The sequence below is a fragment of the Zootoca vivipara genome, chromosome 2 (assembly GCF_965207765.1).
Source record: "Zootoca vivipara chromosome 2, rZooViv2.hap1.1, whole genome shotgun sequence".
In the NCBI taxonomy this organism is placed as follows: domain Eukaryota; kingdom Metazoa; phylum Chordata; class Lepidosauria; order Squamata; family Lacertidae; genus Zootoca; species Zootoca vivipara.
The window spans coordinates 109,623,694-109,630,705 of NC_142584.1; the positions used below are offsets into that span (position 1 = coordinate 109,623,694).

Genomic DNA, 7,012 nt, shown 5'->3' on the forward strand with positions numbered 1-7,012 from the left:
ACCTTGATTAGGGTCAACCAGAATGGGATAAAAATCACGGACTGGTTTCTGTTTCAGTATAAATGGCTTACTGAAAAGACTTGGTATTGAGTTTAACTCATCTGGAAAGATCTTATATTAACCACAGTCATGTAGGATTAAAATGATTGTTCACAATTGATTCCTCTCCCCATCTGAAGTATTCTGTTCTCCCAGTAAGAACAAAAGGGGGAAACTGTGAGGAGCAGGCACCCCCAAACTTCAGCCCTCCAGATGTTTTGGACTACAATTCCCATCTTCCCTGACCACTGGTCCTGCTAGCTAGGGATCATGGGAGTTGGAGGCCAAAACATCTGGAGGGCCGCAGTTTGGGGATGCCTGGTGTAGAGCATCTGCTTTGCATGCACAAGTTCCCAGGTTCAATCCCTAGCTAGGCTGTTATCATATCAGTATATACGTAATTGACACTTAAGAACAAGATGAGCCAGATTCTCCAGTACTACTTCCCCACAAACAAGTAATCTGTATTGGATTATGGTATACCATAAAATTTTCCCCAACTGCATCATTGTCCCGGGCAGTATTGCCAGTTTGTGTTCCTACCTCCCAAACTGTGTTTAAATATATTTCTAGTGACATTTTCCCATGGATTCCTTGCCTATACAAAGAATCCAAAGTTTGGAAATTGTTTTGAAAAATTTTGTAACCAAGTTTCCTTGCACATATATGCCCTTTGTTCCTCTGGATTTCAGAAGCCAGTCTTCTTGGCAGCTGATTTATTATGTACCAGTGATTTACCATTTTAAATTTACCATATTATTTAACCTGAAATCATTTTCATGCCTAGAACTGCTCTGATTAAATACACTGGGGGTAGATTTCGAAAACCCTAAAATCACGCACAAAATCAAGTCTGAATTATTTTGATTTCAGTAAAATCTGCCCAACCCCTAATTTCAACACCAAAGATTAAGATTAGTATCACATTTGTTTAAAAAAAATGTTTAAAATTGGGTGTAATGACCCTGGATATCTGAAAGTCATCAATCTGTTTAGAGATCATAAAGAGGCAGTTGGCTTTAATTTGTTTATCTTTATTTATAAAGTCCAAGAACCTGAGGCTGGAAAAGATTATACTATGAGAAATGGGAGCCCTTGAATCTTTCACATTTTTTTTCTTCTTTTCTTTTTTTTAGCAAATGGTTGCCCGCTTGAATTTGAAGTCTGGGGAACGCATTGAATTGAAAGCAAAGGTGCCCCGAGAGGCCAAAAGGTCTGTATTATAAGTGAAAATGGGATATTTACATTTTCCCCTTGTGGCAGAATGAAATCAAATGCAATTAGCAAGCATAGAGCTAGTTTGTGCATGAAGGGGTTAAAACGATAGAGCTATGATTCCTAGACACAGGTCGTGCCCCTTCTTCTCTGATGAGGGAGGAAGTGACACCGCCTCTCCCTGTTCCTATCCCTTTCCCTCCACCATATAAATCAACCAGGTCTGGGCTTGAGTATTTCAAGCACAGAACACTTGTTCAGAACTACAATCTGTATGTTGTACTCAATAGTATTCAATCTGTGTACTTTTTGCTGCTGCTTGGATATATGCATAATCCTGACCTTTGGAACATTTTTGTAAGTAAAGCATTTTAAACTTACTAAACTGGTATGGTCTGTTCAATGCTAAGAGGGATAGAAAACGGAGAGCACCGTATGCAACAAAATGGGATATGGAAAAGATTTATCAGCCCAAATTCCCACATTCTACTGCTGCTTAACTTTGTGAGTTTAAACTATGCTACCAGAGGCTCTCTCCCACTGGGGAGTGTGTTAAGCCCCACATTTTGAATCTAAGCACCCAGTCAATCATTTTATTTATTCACCCCACGCACGTGGGCCACAACGATTATATATCTCCCCTCCCTCGATACCCTTAATATATGCATTTTGGAAACATTATTTGGTTGGAGAACTGCACCACAAAATTCATGCAAGTGCAAATTTTGAACGATGGCTACATGTTAGTTCTCATGTTGCTTCAGAAAGAGTCAGTTTGCCAATTGAGCTCAATTGGAAAAAGAATTATTTCGGAACCTCCCTTGCCCCTAGGGACCCATCGTGGCAGGATGGGTCCTGGGGGTGGGGTGGGGGGATGAAATAATATTAAAAGAGAATTCAGTAGAAAAAAATGGATAGTATGCTAAAAATAAGATTGGGAAGTTTGGAAATAGAACGGGGAATATGAATAGAAAACTGCTTAACTGAGATTTTAAAATGCAAATCTGGAAGTGGGGAGGTAGGGGAAGCCCATATAAAAATGTTTATGAAGAATGAATAGATATATACATATATATATATCTCCCCCCCCTCTTTTTAGCTTTTTTCCTTTTTGGGGGGGTGGGGGAGGGAGGGATGGGAGGGCTTTTTTCTTTTTTCTTCTTCTTCTTTTTTCTTTATGGATAGATAGTTGGGTGGACACTCTTCTCTGTCTTGCCTCGTAACCCAGGGCCCACTGGTGGCAGAAGAGGACTCTGGGGGAGGGAGGAGGGGGAGGGGGATAAACCCCAACTATAAAATGGACCACCTCCAACTATCTGCCCGGCACGGGACCTTCTCGTGGCAGGAGGGGGCTCGTGGGGGGTGTGGAATGAATTTGATATGTGTCTCCTATGTTTACTCTGTAAAATCAATAAAAATTATTTTAAAAAAAGAAAAGAAAGAAAGAGTCAGTTTGATAAGATTGAGCCTTGAATGCAAACTGAATCGAATTTCTACCCCCATCCCTACTGGGAGGGCCTGGTAAACCTTGCATCTATACTACAAACGGTCTCTTTGTGCTAATATGAACAGACATGGTATTCCACAGGGTACCCTTGGGGCTGTTGCCTTCTAGTAAAGACAATGCTGAGTTAGATGGACCAGTGTTTTAGCTGAGATTCCTGCATTGCAGGGGGTTGGACCAGAGGACCCTTGGGGTCTCTTCCAACTCTACAATATTATGATTCTATGACTCTGTATAAGGCATGTTTTCCCATGTTCCTATCAGCTTTACCTTTGATATAGGCCAGAATCCCTCGAATCTGCTTCTTCACTTGAACGCTCGATTTGAGACTTACAAAGGAAATAGGGTCGTTATTTTTTCCTCTGATACGGGGAGAGAGTGGGATCTTCCCTTGGACCTGGGACTATTCGTCACAGTAAGTAAGAGGAGAGCCCTATTGCAGGAATAACTTGCAGGGAGAACAGCTGAGGATGTATATCTGAGACCTAAAGGACAAACCAAAGCTCAGTAGGTCAATATAATGAGGTGGAAGTGGGCGGGGGGGGAACCTTGATATAAAACAGGAATGAAGAATCTGTGGCCCTTGAGATGTTGGACAACAAGTTCCCATAATTCCTAATAATTAGCCCTGCTAGCTGGGACTGAGGGGAGTTCAACCAACAGCTGGAGAACCATAGCTTCCCAGCCGATGATATAAGATGTTCTCATCTGGCATATCAAAAACTTTGGACTCTTCCAAATGGCCTGTTTACTGAGCATTCATCCTGATTTGCAAAGCTTACATGGAAGCTAGGCTATATGCAGTCTCCAATTAAAGCTGCTTGTTATTTTTAGGTTGGGTAGAATAATACCCCTTATATCTGGATTATGAACAGCTTTGTGGTTTTTGATGCCCGTCACTGCTTTTTCTCCGCAGTAAACGCAGCCTAGTTCAAGCAACCAGGGCTGCATTCAGACGACACTTTATCTCATTGACATTTCCTTACCTGCTCCCCCCCCCCCAAAAAGTTTATGTGATATTTCACACACTGTAAAAGCTAAAATCTGGAGGAATCTAGGAGAAGTATAGATCTCATTTCCTTAACCGTTTCCAGCAAAAATCCATTTGCAAACCCATTAACTCAGAAAAATTGAGGTGTATGTTTACAAAATCTGTGGTGGTATACCAGCATACTGCTCTTTCCTGCCATTTAAAATTTAGTGTGGCATCCTAGCATCTTGATCCAAAAGTCACAGATCAGTGACACATCAAGGCTTTGCTGTGTAAAAACTATGTTAGAAATCGGGACAGAAACTCTAGCATTTTAACCAGTAAAACTAACACAATCAACCCCACATCTGAATGCAGCCCTTGCATTAAACTCATGCCTAACACTATGTAAAGGTAAAGGAACCCCTGGCCGTTAGGTCCAGTCGCGGACGGACTCTGGCGTTGCGGAGCTCATCTCGCATTATTGGCCGAGGGAGCCGGCGTACAGCTTCCGGGTCGTGTGGCCAGCATGACTCAGCCACTTCTGGCGAACCAGAGCAGCTCATGGAAACACCGTTTACCTTCCCGCTTGGAGCGGTACCTATTTATCTACTTGCACTTTCAAACTACTAGGTTGGCAGGAGCAGGGACTGAGCAACAGGAGCTCACCCTGTCGTGGGGGGATTCGAACCACCGACCTTCTGATCGGCAAGCCCTAGGCTCTGTGATTTAGACCACAGCGCCACCTGCGTCCCTCTAACACTATGTAGTTAGGCTTGTATTCTCTTGGCAAGTCTCTAGCTTGCCCTCTTGTCTGCCTGCTAACATCATAGCAATGGTTCCTATTCATGCAAATCAACATGACCAAAGATGATCTAACTCAGGCATCCCCAACCTGCGGCCCTCCAGATGTTTTGGACTACAATTCCCATCATCCCTGACCACTGGTCCTGTTAGCTAGGGATCATGCGAGTTGTAGGCCAAAACATCTGGAGGGCCGCAGGCTGGGGATGCCTGATCTAACTCTTCATTTCTCTTTCCAGGTAGCGTTCTCTTTTAACGCCCAAGAGATGGTGTTGGAAGCGTTCAACCGGCCAATTATTAAACTCCCAACCCCACCGGGAATGCAAGTGGTGAAGCACCTCGCTGTAACTGGTGATATTGATGTTAAATCCATTGCGTATGATGGATGACTCTCTTCGGCCATCTCTCTCTTGCCTCTAGAATGGTAACTTAATAAAGTGAGGAACGTGATCTTCGATTCTTCCCATTAGTTCTTGCGGTGGTTTAGTATGCAGTGTAAGTTTCTTTTAAGAAAGCCGAAGCAGATTTAGCCATGTAAAAGAGTTGGGAAGTAGCAATGGGGAGTATACTTGCTGACTTTTGTTACCACTGTTGCTTTTATTTTGGAATAAAGCTGCTCTTCTCTACCTCTCACTGCCTTGGTTCTTGGATACAACAATTCTGTTGGATGAGTATCGCTCAACTTCCAACAGATTCCTCTTGCTGTTTACGCAGTATTCCACAAGCTTTGTTTTCCTCACTAAACGCCATGCCACCACAACTCCCTGTTTCTGACCAGGACAGTAATAATAGCTCAGAATTCAGAATACAGTGGTACCTCGACTTCTGAATGCCTCAACCTCTGAAAGGTTCGACTTACGAAGTCAGAAAACCCGGAAGTCTTTTTGCCGCACGCACGTTCTGCGTGCTTCGCACATGCGCAAAATGGACGCTTCAACATCCGAAGGTTTTGACTTACGAAGAGCGCCACGGAACGGATCGCCTTCATAAGTCGAGGCACCACTGTACAGTGGTACCTCAGTTTACGAACTTAATCCGTTCCTGAAGTCCATTCTTAAACCAAATCCATTCTTAAACTGAGCAGTGCTTTCTCTAATGAAGCCTTCTGCTGGTGGTGCCCTTCCACTGTTCGGCTTCCATTCGTAGACTGAGGGAAAGTTCGCAAACCGGAACACTACTTCCAGTTTTGCAGAGTTCGTAAACTGAATAGTTCGTAAACAGGACTGTTTGTAAACCGAGGTACCACTGTACTTGTAATGCAAAGGGCTTGATCTCAGTGGTAGCTGGTGCCCATGGGGAATGGCATGCCATTATTTATGCTCTAGTTATCTCCCCCTTGGACTACTGCAATGCGCTCTACGTTGGGCTACCTTTGAAGGTGACCTGGAAACTGCAACTAATCCAGATTTCGGCAGCTAGACTGGTGAATGGGAGCAGCCGCCGAGACCACATAACACCGGTCCTGAAAGACCTACATTGGCTTCTAGTACATTTCCGAGCACAGTTCAAAGTGTTGGTGCTGATCTTTAAAGCCCTAAATGGCCTCAGCCCAGGATACTTGAAGGAGCGTCTCCACCCCCATCATTCAGCCCGGACACTGAGGTCCAGCTCTGAGGGCCTTCTGCCGGTTCCCTCCCTGTGAGAAGTGAGGTTACAGGGAACCAGGCAGAGGGCCTTCTCGGTAGTGGCGCCCGCCCTGTGGAACACCCGCCCATAAGATGTCAAGGAAAAAACCAACTACAGTGGTACCTATACTTACGAATTTAATGCGTTCCGAATGCACATTCGTAAGTTGAAAAAAATTGTAAGTCGAATCCCATAGGAATGCATTGGGAGAAAAAATTCGTAAGTTGAAGCAACCCTATCTAAAAAATCGTAAGTAGAAAAAATCCTATCTAAACCGCATCCAAGATGGCGGATGGAGCTCCATTCGTAAGTAGAAACATTCATAAGTAGAGTTATTCGTAAGTAGAGGTACCACTGTACCTGAGTTTTAAAAGACACCTGAAGGCAAGGGACGTTTTTAATGGTTGATGTTTTATCGTGTTTTTATATTCTGTTGGGAGCCGCCCAGAGTGGCTGGGGAAACCCAGCCAGATGGGCAGGGTATTATTATTATTATTATTATTATTATTATTATTATTATTATTATTATTATTTTATTATTATTTATTACTGTATTTATCAGTTGCTTTCCTCACAAAAGTGACCCCCAAAGGGACTGATACAAAAACAGTATAAACACCAAAACCAGCATAAACAAGAAGGCAAGGGAGGCCAACGAGCTGACCAAGCCACAGGGGCGTGGGGGACCATCAAAATTGCCCTATTGGAAGGACTTGGTGGCTGATGTGGATCTTAAGGAACTGGGAAGGCCTTAATGTACTTAGGCCCAAGTGGCTTCAGTCTTTATTAAATATCACCAGAACTTTGAACCCAGCCTAGTAGAAGAAGAAGAGGAGGAGTTTGGATTTGATATC

At 43.4% G+C, this 7,012-nt stretch overlaps 1 long non-coding RNA gene across 1 annotated transcript; it reads left to right on the plus strand.

The window, feature by feature from the left end:
- Positions 1 to 1,173: 1,173 nt before the first annotated feature.
- Positions 1,174 to 5,160, plus strand: LOC148687053 (uncharacterized). The gene is made up of 3 exons (XR_015948520.1): positions 1,174 to 1,252; positions 3,023 to 3,173; positions 4,772 to 5,160. It is a non-coding gene; the product is annotated as an uncharacterized LOC148687053 (long non-coding RNA).
- Positions 5,161 to 7,012: the final 1,852 nt, after the last annotated feature.